Genomic DNA, 15,649 nt, shown 5'->3' with positions numbered 1-15,649 from the left:
TACACAGAGAAAACATGCAAACTCCATGCAGATAGCGCCCTGCTGCAAGGACACCAAGCTACTGTGCTGCCCTGATTGGGGGCTTTTTTAAGAACGACGGCCATTTGTGCATCTTTAGTAATTAATCCCCCTAGACTCCATTTACAAAGCTTAAAATAAAATGATTCCTATATTAGCCGTGTAACTGTCAATTTCTCATTGGCTGCAAATAACTGTCACTTTTTTTTTTTTTATCAATAAGGAGCCTTATTATGGCGATTTAGCTTTGTGAATTGTGTGAATCTCCCAGGGGTATGTATGAATGTGGATTTAAAGTATATCTGGCAGCGATCAGTTTCCATTTCCATGCCGTCTTACCTGTCGGTTTGGAGGGGGAGCTCTCTGCAGCTGCAAGGCAGGTGCTCAGCTGGTGGTCCGGACTCGGGAGATCCTCGGGAATATTTACATTTTTTTCAGCAGAATACAAGCTTCATTAGCAGCGGCGGCTCACAACGATCAGCTTCTCCCAGCGATGAATGTTCACCAACTGCTCAGACCGAACGACTGTTTTTTTTTTTTTTTTTTTCTGTCCTCGGAAGGTCTGGCAATCTCATCACACTCAGGTGCCTTACACTACCCAATGAATTCTGTGTGCTGGTAATATACCAGCCGGGGTATTGTTACATTAACCCTTCCTGGACCAGCTCAGCGCTGAGAAACCCGCATCTACCATAACGCACCGATGCTCTTTTATTACATAAGGCAGCAGCCTTAGCCGGCGTTCGCTGCGTGCGACCTTTGAGATGGGACAGGTTGCCCTCCTGGGGGTGGGGGGGGGGGGCTCGTTCGCAGCCCGTTAATTTGCTAGTTTCAAATGTAAATCCAATCATTAAAATCTCATATAAGCTTTAACATATATCATTTCAAAAGTTGTTTGCAATATATTTTTTAAATATGCAGATTTTATTAACCCTTAACCACTTTAGGACCGGAGGATTTTCCTGCTTTACGTCCAGCCCACGTTTTGCGATTCGGCACTGTGCGACTTTAACTGACAATTGCGCAGTCATGCAACGCCTTACCCAAACAAAATTTACGTCCTTTTTTCCTACAAACAGAGCTTTCTTTTGGGGGTATTTGATCACCTCTGCGCTTTTCATTTTTTTGCAATATTAATAAAAAAATGTGACAATTTTGAAAAAATAACAATATTTTTCTACTTTGACAGCTAAAAAATATCCAATATATTCAATATATTTAGGTCAAAATGTATTTAGCTACATGGCTTTGACAAAAAAATTCTCAATGAACCGCTTTAAGACCGGAAGGTTTTAATTTTACCCCATTCCTGACCAGGCCATATTTTGCGATTCGGCACTGCGTGACTTTAACGGAAAATTGCGCGGTCGTGCGATGCTGTACCCAAATGAAATTGACGTCCTTTTTTCCCCACAAACAGAGCTTTCTTTTGGTGGTATTTGATCACCTGTGCGATTTTTACTTTTTGCGCTACAAACAAAAAAAGAGCGACAATTTTGAAAAAATAAGAATATTTTTCAAATTTTTTTTATATGAAATTCTCCCCAAAAAAATGTAAAAATCTAAATTTTTTTACATTTTAGGCCAATTTGTTTTCTGCTACATATGTTTGGTAAAAAAAAAATCGCAAAAAGCGTATTTAGATTGGTTTACGCAAAAGTTATTGCGTTTACTAACTAAGGGAGAGATTTTTGTCATTTTTATTTTTAACGAGTAATGGCGGCGATCTGCGATTTTTTTTGCGGGACTGCGACATTGCGGCGGACAGATCGGACCCTTGACTGACATTTTTGACACTTTTGGGGGTACCAGTGACATTTCTACAGTAATCAGTGCTATACCTATGCACTGTTACTGTAAAAATGACACTGGCAGGGAAGGGGTTAACTTTATTGGAGAGGGAGGGGTTAAGTGTGTCCCTAGGGGCGTGCTTCTAACTGTGATTGGATGTGGCTGTGTGTGTAAGAGCAGAGATCAACGGTCCTACATAGCAGGACCGTATGATCTGTGCTGTTACACAGGGGAGAATGACAGGCGGCTGTGTTTACATCAGCCGCCTGCCTTCCTCCCGCTGTATCTGACGATCGCGAGTGACCCGCGGACATCGGGTCCGCCAGTCACACGCGCGGGCTTCTTAGTGAACGAGCGGGGGGCGGGAGCGCCCCTCCGGCGGCGCGCGCTCGCCCCCTATTGGCTCCCAGGCTAGTGACGTACCAGTACGTCACTTTGCCTGGGAGGGGCTGACCGCCGCCCAACTATATACGTTAACCACTTAACCACTTGCCGACCGCCGCAACGACTATATACTGTGGCAGTCAGCCCCCTACAGGCAAAGTGACGTAGGGGTACGTCGCTCGCCCATGAGCCTGTAGGGGGCAAGCACGCCCCACCGGCGGCGTGCTCCTGCCCCCCGCTCGTTCCCTGCCCAGCCAGCGCGTGTGACCTGTGGCTCCGATGTCTGCCGGCCACTCACGATCTCCCTCAGGAGATCCAATCTTGGGAAACCGTCTCATGTTTTCGCCTTGCATGTTTCAATAGTAACGCATTTTTTTACTGTATCTATGTTTTTCATGTAATGTTTGTATTTTCTACATTTAATTTTGTATATTTTCTTCAACTTGTGTATTTACAATAAATCTATATATATTTTTACATTGGTGCATACATTTTTATTATTCTGATGGATAGTTGCCATTAAACTCCTGTCCCCAGGGGAATCCTTTTTTCTTCCAAGTCTATATTGGGGATGTTGGCTACTATCCATCTCGACATCATTGCCCGAGCAATATTTACAGGAGAGGGAGAAAGACAGACGGCTAATGTAAACACAGCCGTCTGTCATTCTCCCTGATGTAATGACAGAGGCTATGCAATCCTGCTATATAGGATCGTATGTCTATGTGATGATCTAACAAGCCACGCCCCCTGGCTGTTAGAATCACACCATAGGGACACACTTAACCCCTTGATCACCAATAAAGTTAACCCCTTCCCTGCCAGTGTCATTTTTACAGTAACAGTGCATATTTATAGCACTGATTACTGTAGTAATGTCACTGGTCCCCAAAAGTGTCAAAAATGTCAGTCAGGGGTCCGATCTGTCCGTCGCAATGTCGCAGTCCCGCCAAAAAAAATTGCAGATCGCCGCCATTACTCGTTAAAAAAATAAAACAATAAAAATTACATAAATCTTTCCCGTAGTAAGTAAACGCAATAACTTTTGCGCAAACCAATCAAAATACGGTTATTGCAATCTTTTTTTACCAAACATATGTAGCAGAAAACAAATTGGCCTAAAATGTTAAAAAATTTAGATTTTTACATTTTTTTTGAGAATTTCATAGAAAAAAATTTGAAAAATATTGTTATTTTTTCAAAATTTTCGCTATTTTTTTGTTTATAGTGCAAAAAATAAAAATTGCATTGCACGGGTGATCAAATACCACCAAAAGAAAGCTGTGTTTGTGGGAAAAAAAGGACGTCATTTTAATTTGGGTACAGCATCGCTCGACCGCGCAATTGTCTGTTAAAGTCACGCAGTGCAGAATCGCAAATTAGGGCCTGGTCATTGAGCAGCCAAATCCTCCGGGGCTTAAGTGGTTAACTGAGGGGTCTCCAAACTATGGCCCTCATGTTGTTCATGAACTACAATTCCCATCATGCCTAGTCTGTGAATGCCAGACTTTAACAATGCCTCATGGGATGTGTAGTTCCGCCACAGCTGGAGGGCCGTAGTTTGGAGAACCCTGACTCAACCACCTCCCCCACATGGATGTACCCATACGTCCTCGGGGGTTCAGTGGTAATCCCGGGATGCCGGTTGCACCAACAGGCATCCTCCCGGTATCATTTTTTGCAGCCGGCAATTCCTTTTCAGGCAGAAATGATCACTTCTGCAGGTGGTGTTAGGGGGTCCCAACCCCCTCCCGCTGCCGCCTCTCCCGGGCTCTCCGGTCCCATCACAGAGACTGGGAGCGATGGGGGTGGCAGCGACGGCTGCCCGGTAAAGAGAGAGAGAGGAACTGACATCGTTCCCCTCTCTCTGCAACCCCGGAAACCAGGAGCGATGAGTATTTGTCACTGCCCATTCCGCCCCTTGATTTACCTGACCACCAGCGGCCAGAGAAGTAGCTGATCGGACCAATCTCGGTCTGATCGGTTGCATGGGGGGGGGGGGCATAAAGAGGACCTGTCACGGCCCATGCTGTCACAAGGGAGGCTGTTCATCCCTTGTGATAGCAAAAAAGTTATTACAAAAAAAGAAAAGTGTAAAAAAAAAAATATTCTTTTTTCATAAAATAAATAATAAGTAAAAAACAAAACACCGTGCGTATAAATATGAGAACGCATACGTTACTCTCACATCCATATATTAACGGTGATTGCACCACACATGTGAGGTATTGTTGCGAACGTCAGAGCGAGAGCAATAATTCTAGCACCTCCTGTTTTATTTTCCAAAACAATAGCGTTTGAAAAACTGATGCGCAATACCGTGTGACATTTTATTCTATAGGGTCTCTGCTAAAAAAAAAAAATATATATATATATAAATATATATATATATATATATATATAATGTTTAGCGGTTCTAAGTCATTTTGTAGCAAAAAAGATTTTTACATGTAGGAGCGAAGTGTCAGAATAGGCTTGGGAAGGAGGTGGCCGCTCCAGTTGACGTCATTGCGACGAAACGCGTAGGGCGGAGTCTCCGACGTCAAACGTCACTTCCGGTTGTCGGCCGTGGAACGTGGAAGCATCCCGGCGCGCACTGTGTTTCTGATCTCGATCATCTAACGAGTGAGTTATCTACGCCTTTGTTTCTGACTGTATGACTCATCTATTTACCATTGGGCTTTCTTCTTCTTGTATGAGCATCTAGGGCATCCGCCACCGGCTCATGATTGCTCCCCACCACGAAGAGGAACCCCCCACATAACATCATACAGGTTGTATCGTCAAAAACGCCACCCAGTGGCCACTCGTGGACTTTACATACTAACATCCTTTCAGCATCTAATCACACTCTGTGTGGCATGTTTATTTATATTTGTAACCTGTTCACACACCTTGTGGTAATGGGTTAACTATTCTCACGGCATTTGTTTATTTTATCTTTTTTTTGGTTTATTGATTTATGTTTGGATTCATATGAATAAACACCTTGTTACCTTTTTTTAGACTCTCACTTATACTATACTACTACTTTAGCACACCTCACTATTTGTGGGTCACTATACCTCATACCCCCATTCACGCTATTTGGGGCATTGTATATGATTTTATTTATATTTTAAAGGTAGCGCCAACACCAATCGTCACACTTTTATTCATCAAAAGAAAAAATTTGCCCTTTAAAGCTGTTAAGCGGAAGTGGCATCTGACGTCGCTCCGGTCCTCCAAGGGCATAGAGTTGAGTGGGGGCCATCTTGCCCTCACTCCACTTCCTGCCCATCACTACACCAGATCGGATTGTTTCCGCTGCTACCGACAGCTCCAGTAAGTTGGGGGGGGTACCTCTTCTGCCCAATAAAATTGATCCCCGGGCAAATACGCCGCCAGGACCACTTTTATCAGATTCCAGATTGCCAACTGTATAAAAAAATACCGGAGTTATGGCAGCTAGCTGCTGCCATTACCCTGGTATCAGACAACAAAGTAATGACGTAAATACACAGTGGGCGGTCCGGAAGTGTTTAACCACTTGCCGACCAGCCGCCGCAGTTATACGGCGGCAGGACAGCAGGTTCTCGTGTATCGCCGTACCTGATCCGGCAGCGCGTGTATGCCCACTCGCCAGCGGGGAAGCTGATGGGACAACAGAAATCTAAAAGACCCCTGATGTCTCATGAAAGAGAACCTGTCACAACATCATTACATTTCGTAGGGGAATTTTGGCCCCCTATGGGATAAACATAAAGTTTTTGTTAACAGTAAAAAAAAAAAAATTAAAAAATTACTCCCAAGCACTTAAAACACCAAGCTAAAAAATGTTGAGTCTTCCCCTGTGCTGTTACACCAATATTTAAGATATAATATAATGCATAGTTATGGTAATGTCTCTACATTTGGTCATTATACTGCCATCTTGTGGTTATTTCGGTTGTTGCACTTTCCTTTCCCTTCTGTGTTCTGTGTTCCCTCCTGTCCCCTCCTATTTATGATGTATTTCCTGTTCCTTCTTCTTTATGCTTGTGGGGATAGAGATGGCCACATCTGTCTAGGCATTCATACAATCTTCTCGCATCCGAGAACACATTATCATGTTTTGACCTGCAGATACCATCTTTCAATCATCTGCCACATTTTGCTGTCTTCTATACCTACTGCTTGCAATAAACCCTACATGGATGGAAAGAAATGGTGTCTGGTGAGTTTAGCTATCTGATAATGATTGTCAGCAGTGATTGCATCTGCTTATACAGGTCAATTGGATTCAGAATAGCCCCCTTCCCCCCACATACGTGCACATACACATGTAAATGCACAACTTGGGGTGTATAAAAACACCACTTGTGTTACACATGTAAAATATGTAAATGCTATCCCTAATGGGGTGTGGTACATTATTATTTTTTAAATTTATTGTATATACTGTTCCAAAAAGCCCCCTAGGTATTGTGCAGTGTCTGTGAGGGGGCAGGACCTGTGCCTGATTCACATCTATGGTCCCCAGACTAAATGGGACAGGAAATTCCTCTTTACTAAAATTAAGCTTTTTCTTTTTACGGCTCAGCAGGTTATCTTTGGAGGTGACTTCAACACCATTACTAGGTCTAAAGACAGGAGAGGTTTCAGAGATAAGCTGGGCTATGACAGCCTTTTCCTGAATGCGATGGTTGGGGAAGCAGGCCTGGTAGATGCGCACATTAAGCACTGCCCAGACAGAACGGGGTTCACTTTTTAGCGAGGTAATAGTCAAAGTAGGATAGATAGTTTATTTTTAACTCTACTTTTGCGGCACCTGTGTGTCGGGCAGTGGAGTTTTCCGATCACTGTACTATATTTGTGACGCCGAATGCCTCAGGCATGCCACCTAGGGGGAGGGGGTATCTGGAGATTGAATCCTCCTGGATGACGAGGAAGTAAGACAATCCTTATGAGGAATTTATTCAGGCGCAGGTAACTATCCTAGACTTTTGCAACAGTAAGTCAGAATTGTGGGAGCTTATAAAACAGCGGACTGTTAGGCTTTTCAAGGCCATAGGGAGAAAGAGACAGCAAGATAAGTATATCACCTACAAGCGTTTGCGGAGGAAACTTGACCACCTTGTTTTGAATGGAGGAGATTCTGGGGCGATCTCTGAGGTGAAGCTCCTCCTGAGGAGACATCAATAGGACCTGCACGCCTCTTTGGTTCAGGAAAGGGACTATGGGAAATACCATTCGCCTGACCCTTGCCAGAACTGTAAACAGAGCGTAGAAGTTAAGACGGTCAATGGCCTGAAGGACAGTACGGGCTCTCTGACGAAGTCTAAGTCATCAGGTCATACTATGCTGATCTCCTGGGAGGAAGGAACCTTGATCGGGCAGGGATGTTGAGTTTTTTTACTCTACACCAGGTCTGGAAAATATTGTTCCTTTGATGAATTTGACAGATGAAACTACTGCAGATGAGGTGATCCAGGCTATTGATAAACTAGCCATCAGGAAAATGCCAGGGCCAGATGGTTTGACAGCTGAATTTTATAAATGTTTTAAGACGATCCTGGCTTCACACCTTGCGGAGGTTTTTAATGGCTATTTGCATGAGGGTTCTCTCCCTCCTTCCATGAGGCAATCTGCAGTAATTCTTCTGTCAAAGGGCAAGGATCCTTCGATGATTGAGAATTGGCGCCCCATTAGCCTTCTTAATGTCGATAGAAAGATACTGGCAAAGATTTTTTTCTGGCGACTATCATCAGTGGCAGGCGATTTGTTATCCCATCACCACTACTGCTCGGTCCAGGGTAGAAGCACTTTCTCAGCTGTGTTAGCTGTCCGGGAGGCCTTGGAACGTTGTAGGGCTGCTGGTTGGGGTAAATATCTGCTGACATTGGATCAGGCTAAGGCCTTTTATAGGGTTAATCATGAGTACCTATGGCTCTTCTTGGCAAGTATGGCCTTTAGGGGGGTTTCATTGATTGGCTCAAGATTTTGTACAAAGGGGCTGAAAGCTTTCCTCTGGTTAATGGTTGGGTTGGGCATCCCTTTGTGGTTGGCTCAGGTGTGCTTCAGGGGTGTCCTTTGAGTCCTCTGCTATATGCGTTTGCAATCGACCCCTTCATTAGAAGGCTAGAGAGTGGACCATTGTGTGGGGTACCTTTAGGCAACGCTGGTGAGCCACCTTTGAAGGTTGTGGCTTATGCTGATGACGTTTCTGTTTTTGTCTCTGAGACTGTGGAAGCGCAGGAGGTGGTCTCAGTGATAAGGCAGTATGCGGAAGCATCAGGTTCAAAGGTCAACCAGGACACGTGTGAAGCTTTCTGGATGGGCGTGGAAGGTGAGAGCTTTGTTCTCCCGGATGACTTCCCGTAGCCCCAACAAAAAATTAGAGTTCTAGGCATTGAATTTGGCCCAGGGGACTATGGTCATGCAAATTGGGTGAACAGGCTGGAGAATGCCAATGCCAAGATGGCGAGCTGGAAAATTTGGCAGTTTTCCTTAAGGGAAAAGGTTGATCTGATCAAAGGTTAACTGATTCCAATTTTTCTGTATGTCAGTTTTGTCTGCGTTTTGCCAGTGTCTCTCTATACCAGGATCTATAGTTGTTTCTTCCAGCTGTTATGGGAGAACAGGATAAACCTTTTCAAAAGGAGTGTGACTTATCTTCCTAGGCCGGAGGGTGGCCTAGGAATGATCAACCCTGTAGTCTTTTTCTCTCTGATGTTTGTAAAGTACAACATGGGTAACATGTTGGCAGAGAGACCGCCTGGGTGGGTATTTTCCAGTCCTGGTTTAGGCCCTTTCTGCGAAACTGGGAAAATGGTGGGCCAGTGAAAAACCTGAGGGTTTAGCATGATAAGCTCCCGACTTATATTGCCCCATGTTTGAAAATACTTTGGCAGTGGCAAGTAACTGCAGGGGAGGTCAGATCTCTTCCAAGGAAACTTATTGAGTAGCGGATCATGAGCTCTGTTTTTTGCAAACCATTGGCCTTAAGGGAGATTTGATTAATTGGAGATTGATTGATTGATTTGATTAATTTGGAGAGAATCCCAATGAAGTTTAGGGATCAGGCTTGGCTCACTTTCCATGGAAACCTATATGTGAAGGGCAACCTGAAGTTTCTTTCTGTGAGTGATCGGGGCTGCCCAAGAGTAGAGTGTGGAGGAGTGGTGGAGTCCATGGATCATTTTCTACTTCAGTGCCCTTTTAATATAGAGGTGTACAAGAGGGTACGGAGGGCTCTGAGTGTACCCTTCCTCCCCCATATGAGTTATGAAGAATGGGTGTATGGGGCATTCCAGACTCACCGAGATTATGATTTGGAAACACTTTTTTTTAGTTAGTCTAGTAATTCGTTATTTCACGTGGAGTGCACGGTGCCAGGTATCCTTACGAAATAAAATCCTCCCTGTCGAGGTGGTGGCGCAGGACATTCTGGGTGAGGTTGGGAAGTTTAGGGGTCTTGAGAAAGACAGGTGGCAGCAGGAGGCCTGGATAAAGGCGTGGAGGAATATCAGGACTCTGTAGCTGCTGCCTGTTGATCTCGGGGTGAGCGGCTTTTCTTTCTGTCCTTGCTTCACTCCCCTAGATTTTCAGAAAAAAATATTTTTGATAAAAGGCTACATGCATGGTGACGGTGATGTTCCTTAGTCTGGCTCTCTCGTTGGGTTTATTTATTATGTTCTTTTTTGGTTTTGTATAGTAATATTCAATTATTTTGTAAATATGTTATTTATTAATTTATTTACTATGGTTTTATTGTATATAAGTTGTTGTTTGTAAGATTTTTCAATAAACAAAATGAACCCCTCACAATGGGCACAGCAGGTGTACAGAACTGGGTACACAGCACAGGGATGGTGGGAACCCCTCATAATGGGCACAGCAGGTGTACAGACCTTGGAGTTTAGCTCACGGATATTGGGAACCCCTCATAATGGGCACTGCAGGTGTAGAGACTCAGGAACTTAGCTCAGGGATGGTGGGAACCCCTCATAATGGGCACTGCAGGTGTAGAGACTCAGGAACTTAGCTCAGGGATGGTGGGAACCCCTCATAATGGGCACTGCAGGTGTACAGACCGAGGAACTCAGCACAAGGAAGGTAGGAACCCCTAATAATGGACACAAAAGGTTGTAGACCCAGGAATTCAGTAAAGGGATGATGGAAACCCCTAAATATGGGCACAGCAGGTGTATAGGCACAGGAAATCATAGCAGGGATGCAGGGAGGGAACACCTCATTAGGGGCACAACAGGTGTGCAGATGTGGGAACTCAGCACAGGGATGGTGGGAACTCCTCAGAATCATCACCTCTGCAGACCCAAGAACTCCGTAGAAAGATCTCACCAGAAAGTCTCTGAGAGATAGAATACATTGTTAGGAGGTTCACCTCTCTGGAATCCACCAAACAATGAAATACTTATTTTCTGTGGATTGACCCTTGAAGCAGAGATTCCTCTGTGAACAATCTCAGACTTTTTTTCCCCCTGTGAACGGTATATTGCCCATTCACTTTCACCTCTGATTTCTCTCTGCCTTCGGGGAGATCTTGTTTACAAGGGGCATATGCAAAAACATGTAAAGTGGTGCATAGATCAGAGCACTGGAGGGTGACCTACTTATGTAAATGTATCCTCATGTTTTCTGCTCAGATCAGAGAACTCTGGGAAGACGGTGGATGGGGAGGGGGGTGGGGAAACGTGTCCTGGTTGTCAGGTACAGTATCTGCGTTGGGCTTACCTAGATTTCCATTTAAAGGAAAGGTAGTGTGTATTTCAGTGAGAGCAAATATTGACTTATATTTTCAGTGTAATGTCATTATTTGACTTTCACATTTCTATTGATTTGCTTGTCCATATTTTTGTTACGGTGTTAACTATAGAGATTAATAGATTGGCCAGTAGGGGGAGCTCTGTAGTTGGCTCAGCCAAGTCTTCTATAAACAAATCAACAGGCTCGTTGTTAAAATGCTAGTTACCTGGTGTGACGGGGTTCAGGGACAGATACTTGGGGGATGCTAAGAGAATGGTTTGGATGGCTTCAGATGGGAGAGTGATATTTGTCAACAGGGGTTCTCAAGGAATGTGGAGATTTGATCCCACTTTGCACTGTGAGACCTGTGGCCTGTTGCCATGGAGTCTGTGACATGTAGATGTGTATTCCATGTATTTCAATATAGGAGATGGACAGACTGTCATCAGCAGTCTTGTCCTATTGTCTATCTATTGAGATGGAATGTGGATTGTGTTAAGTCTGCCTGTCCCATTGTTAAATGTTAATGCCCTCCCATTGTTCTGTCCAGATGGCTAGATAATTAGTTCAGGTTAATTCTGTTTCTGTATACAATTTCATCTGCATATGATAATGTAATCAGGCAACCCCTGACCTGTGTCTGGTAATATGATCAGGAGGGGGATGTCCATGCTGTATATAAATTCTGTGTGACTGTTCAATAGAGTGTGATTCTCGTACACGCTAAGTGTCAGGCTAGCTTTGTATGGAGGGCGGCTGGAATATCTATATATGTCCATGACTGTAAGGAAGCCATATACTGACGGAAGACCACAAGTACAGTGTGGGTCGGCGGTTCCGTTACACCTGGCTGTTATGCTAACCCTCTAGCATCACATCTTTCTGAACACAAAATACTTCTCTATATTCTTGTTTTCCTTCGAATTACTCAGTATCAAACCAAGGGTTCAAAATGACAACCAGACAAGGGGCATTTCCAGGGTGAGGAACCAGCTGCAGACTTCAGAATTAGCTTTGTTTGACAGTTTCTAAAATAAGATAAAATAAGATACCAGCCACACAGGGAAGGCATTGTTTTCAATGGGTTGGCCAGATCATGGACTGTGTACAGTCATGGCCAAAAACATTGGCACCTCCGCATTTCTGTCAGATAATGCACCACTTGGCCCCGAAAATTGTTGCAATTACAAATGTTTATTTCTCTTGTTTGTATTGGTATGACACAAAAAAGTTTAGAAACAAAAAGCAAAATCTGACACATTCCACACAAAACTCCAAAAAAGGACTGGACAAAATTATTGGCACCTTAAATGTAATATTTGATAGCACACCCCTTAGAAAAAATTAACTGAAATCAATCACTTCCTGTAACCATCATTGGGTTTCTTACTCTTCTCTACTGGAATTTTTGACCACTCTTCTTTTGCCAACTGCTCCAGGTCCCTCAGATTGGAAGGGTTCCTTTTCCCGACTGCTGTTTTGTGATCTCTCCACAGGTGCTCTATGGGATTTAGATCTGGACTCATTACTAACGAGTTCAGTAATCTCCAGCGCTTTGTGTTAAACCATTTCTGGGTGCTTTTTGGCGTGTGCTTTGGGTCATTGTCCTGCTGTAAGACCCATGACCTCTGACAGAAACCCAACTTTCTGACACTGGGCCCTATGTTGCACCCCAGAATTCTTAAGTAGTCTTCAGATTTCATTAGGTTATGCACACGGTCAAGACACCCAGTGCCTGAAGCAGCAAAGCAACCCCAAAACAACATATGAACCTCCACTATGTGTGACTATAGAGACTGTATTCTTTTCTGTAAAGGCCTCATTTATTTTTCTGAAAACAGTAGAATGATGGGCTTTACCAAAAAGTTGTCATTTTGGTATGTCTGTCCAAAGCACATTCTCCCAAAAGGATTTGGGCTTCCTCAGTTAAATTTTGTCAAATTCCAATCTGGTTTTTTATGATTCTGTGTCAGCTGTATTTTGTATGTACAGTGCTGTATTTTGGCCTAGGCCAACAAGGCCCAGGCCTAGGGCAGCACTTTGCAGGGGGGCAGCAAAATAGCCACCCCTGTCTCCAATTGAGAGTCTATTGGCCACTGTTTGCTGGAGCCGGCTGGCATCTAGCAACCAGTGACGTCACAGCTGTGACTCCCTGACCCTGCCCATAATTCAAAGTGGAGGAGGATTTAACTTCCTCCTCCTCCGCACCTATTGTTCATGGGGCCCAAAGAGTCCCACCGGTCTGGTGACAGTGGGGTGCAGGGCAACAAAGCAAAATCCACCGCCCACAGCAGCTGCTGAGCTGTGGCGTCTTCACACAGCGAGCGGGCAGCCGGCCGGCCCTGGAAGCTGGCCAGAACTGAGAGCCAGCGAGGGAGAAGACCCCCACTGACACGGCACCACCCTGTCCTAAGCAGCAGCGGGTGCAGCATCCCTGGCGCCTCCCAGAGCTTGCACTCCTTCTCAAACCTCCTCTCCGCTCCCAGCTGGGACATCAACAGGCTGACCGAGGGACCGATAGATGAGGACAGCGGGAGGTAGGTGCATCACACACACCTACCCACAGACAGGGGGGAACAGGAGGGACTGCAGGCAGGGCTAGGGGATCTCCCACCCCCCTCTCTCTCTTTCTCCCCCCTTTCTCTCTCCCCCCGCTCTCTCTCTTCCCGCTCTCTCACCCCTTCTCTATCTCACCCCCCTCTCTCTCTCTCATCCCCCTTCTCTCACACCCTCCCTCACCTATCCCCCTCTCTCTCTTCCACCCCCTCTCTCTCTTCCACCTCCTCTCATCCCCCCTCTCATGAGATCTCAGTGGTTCTTGCTGGGACTAGTAGTCCTTCAATTTTGGAGGGCGTCGCATCCGTTAAACAGGAAGGGGTGGACTAATTTAAGGGGGGGGGGCGCCCAATTGTATCCTTGCCTAGAGCAGCACAAAACCAAAATACACCACTGCAGAGGGCCCTCCTGGGTCTCCTGCCATAGTGTCCCTTTTCATTCAGATGGCGACATATAGGGCAAGCTGACACAGTTGTACCCTGTGCCTGTAGGTCAACTTGACTTTGTCTGGAAGTTGATCGAGGTTCTTAATCCACCATTCAAACAATAATCTGTTGCAATCTTTGTTCAATTTTTCTCTTTCATCCACGTCCCGGGAGAAAAGCTACAGTGCTGCATGGGCTGTAAACTTCTTGAAAATGTTGCGCATAGTGGACACAGGAACACGAAGATCTCCGGAGATGGACTTGTAACCTTCAGATTGTCCATGCTTTTCCACAATTTTTGTTCTCAAATGCTCAAATTTGCTCTTTCTCTTCTCCGTCCTATGTGTGGCACACAGAGACACACAACAGAAAGGCTGAGTCAATTTTTCCACATTGTAACCGGTTGCCAGTGTTATTTCTATAATGTCAGCACCAGTTAATTGATACAGGTGAGTGTCATTACAAATTACAGGAGCATCACAAACTTGGAATGCAATTATTTTTTACGATTTTGAGAAGGTGCCAATAATTTTGTCCAGTCCATTTTTGGAATTTTGCGTGGAATGTGTCAGATTTGGCTTTTTGTTTCTCCCCTTTTTTGTGTCAGAGCAAAACAAACAAAAGGTATAAATATGAGAACGCCTAAAAATGTGTAATTGCAACAATTTTCTGGGCAAAGAGGTGCATTATCTGAACGAAATGCAGGGGTGCCAATATTTTTGAACATGACTGTATACTGAGGAGTAGTATTGAAACCCTTTTCATTTTTTTTTCTTTTTTTTAGAGATTTTTTTTTTTTTGGAAGGGGTCGGGGTTATTTACAGCACTTTATTTCATTGTTTTTTTTTTTTGTTTGTTTTTTGTTTTTTTGTGCATTTACACCTGTGAAAGACACCTTTTCACCTTTCCTATTGACTCCAATGTATTTAATCAAAGGCAAAATTTAAATTCAATTTAAAATTGAAAATCATTAGTTAGTACATAGCCTGAAACCATTGATTTAAGGCAAGTATGGACAGCAACATCAAAGAATTAAAAAAAAATAAAAATATTATTTTGTTCATTTTTTATTTATTATTATTTTTATATATTTATTATTTATAATATATAATTATATATTTATTATTTATAATAATTTATAATAAGGGGAGGGCAGCCACCCCTCCCCTTTTCACTATATTCACTCTTCCACTTCTCGATGCAGATGAGACCGGTCAGTTTTAATTATTTTTTATTTATTTATTTTATTTTTTAATGTCTTCATTTAGTGTCTTCATCATTTCTCTTTCTGTTACAATTCAGAGGTGGAAAAAAAAAAGACATCAAAGCGAATTTCATGACTCATTACTTAGCCGCCGATGCCAAACCTCTCGCCCGCTTCTGAAGATGATTGCCTGATTTATCGCTGAGTTACAGACTCTGAGCCCTGGAGGGTGTTATGGTCAACGCCACCCACAGCTAATAAGGCCGACCGCTACCCTTATTATAATTTATTACAAATGACCTTTTTTTTTTAATATAAGGATGGTGTAGTGTGAGCAGCCTTGAAATCGCCTAATGGCAATCAGTCACGGCAACTTTTCCTTATGGGTTATTATCTGTCCTTATAATTAATCAAGAAAAGAGGTGCGCCTGTCCCTTTAAATTCAATGTGAAATGCAAAGTACATGAAATAAAATGAATGAAAAATCAGAAAATTCATAAAGAAAAAAAAAAAAAAGACTCTGCAACACTATGTGTCAGCGCAG

The 15,649-nt window shown here is 43.8% G+C and overlaps 1 protein-coding gene across 1 annotated transcript in view; it reads right to left on the bottom strand.

Annotated features, from left to right (window-relative positions):
- The window catches only part of MMEL1 (membrane metalloendopeptidase like 1), a 324,059-nt gene extending 323,553 nt beyond the window's left edge, over nucleotides 1–506 (bottom strand). The window contains exon 1 of the mRNA XM_082273303.1: nucleotides 358–506. The gene's annotated coding sequence lies outside the window, so the exon portion shown is untranslated. The remainder of the gene's footprint in view (nucleotides 1–357) is intronic.
- Nucleotides 507–15,649: the final 15,143 nt, after the last annotated feature.

This window comes from Pelophylax lessonae (assembly GCF_965119305.1).
Source record: "Pelophylax lessonae genome assembly, chromosome: 12".
NCBI lineage: Eukaryota > Metazoa > Chordata > Amphibia > Anura > Ranidae > Pelophylax > Pelophylax lessonae.
The sequence above is the reverse complement of the archived record's forward strand: the minus strand, read 5'-3'. Positions and strand labels throughout refer to the sequence as shown.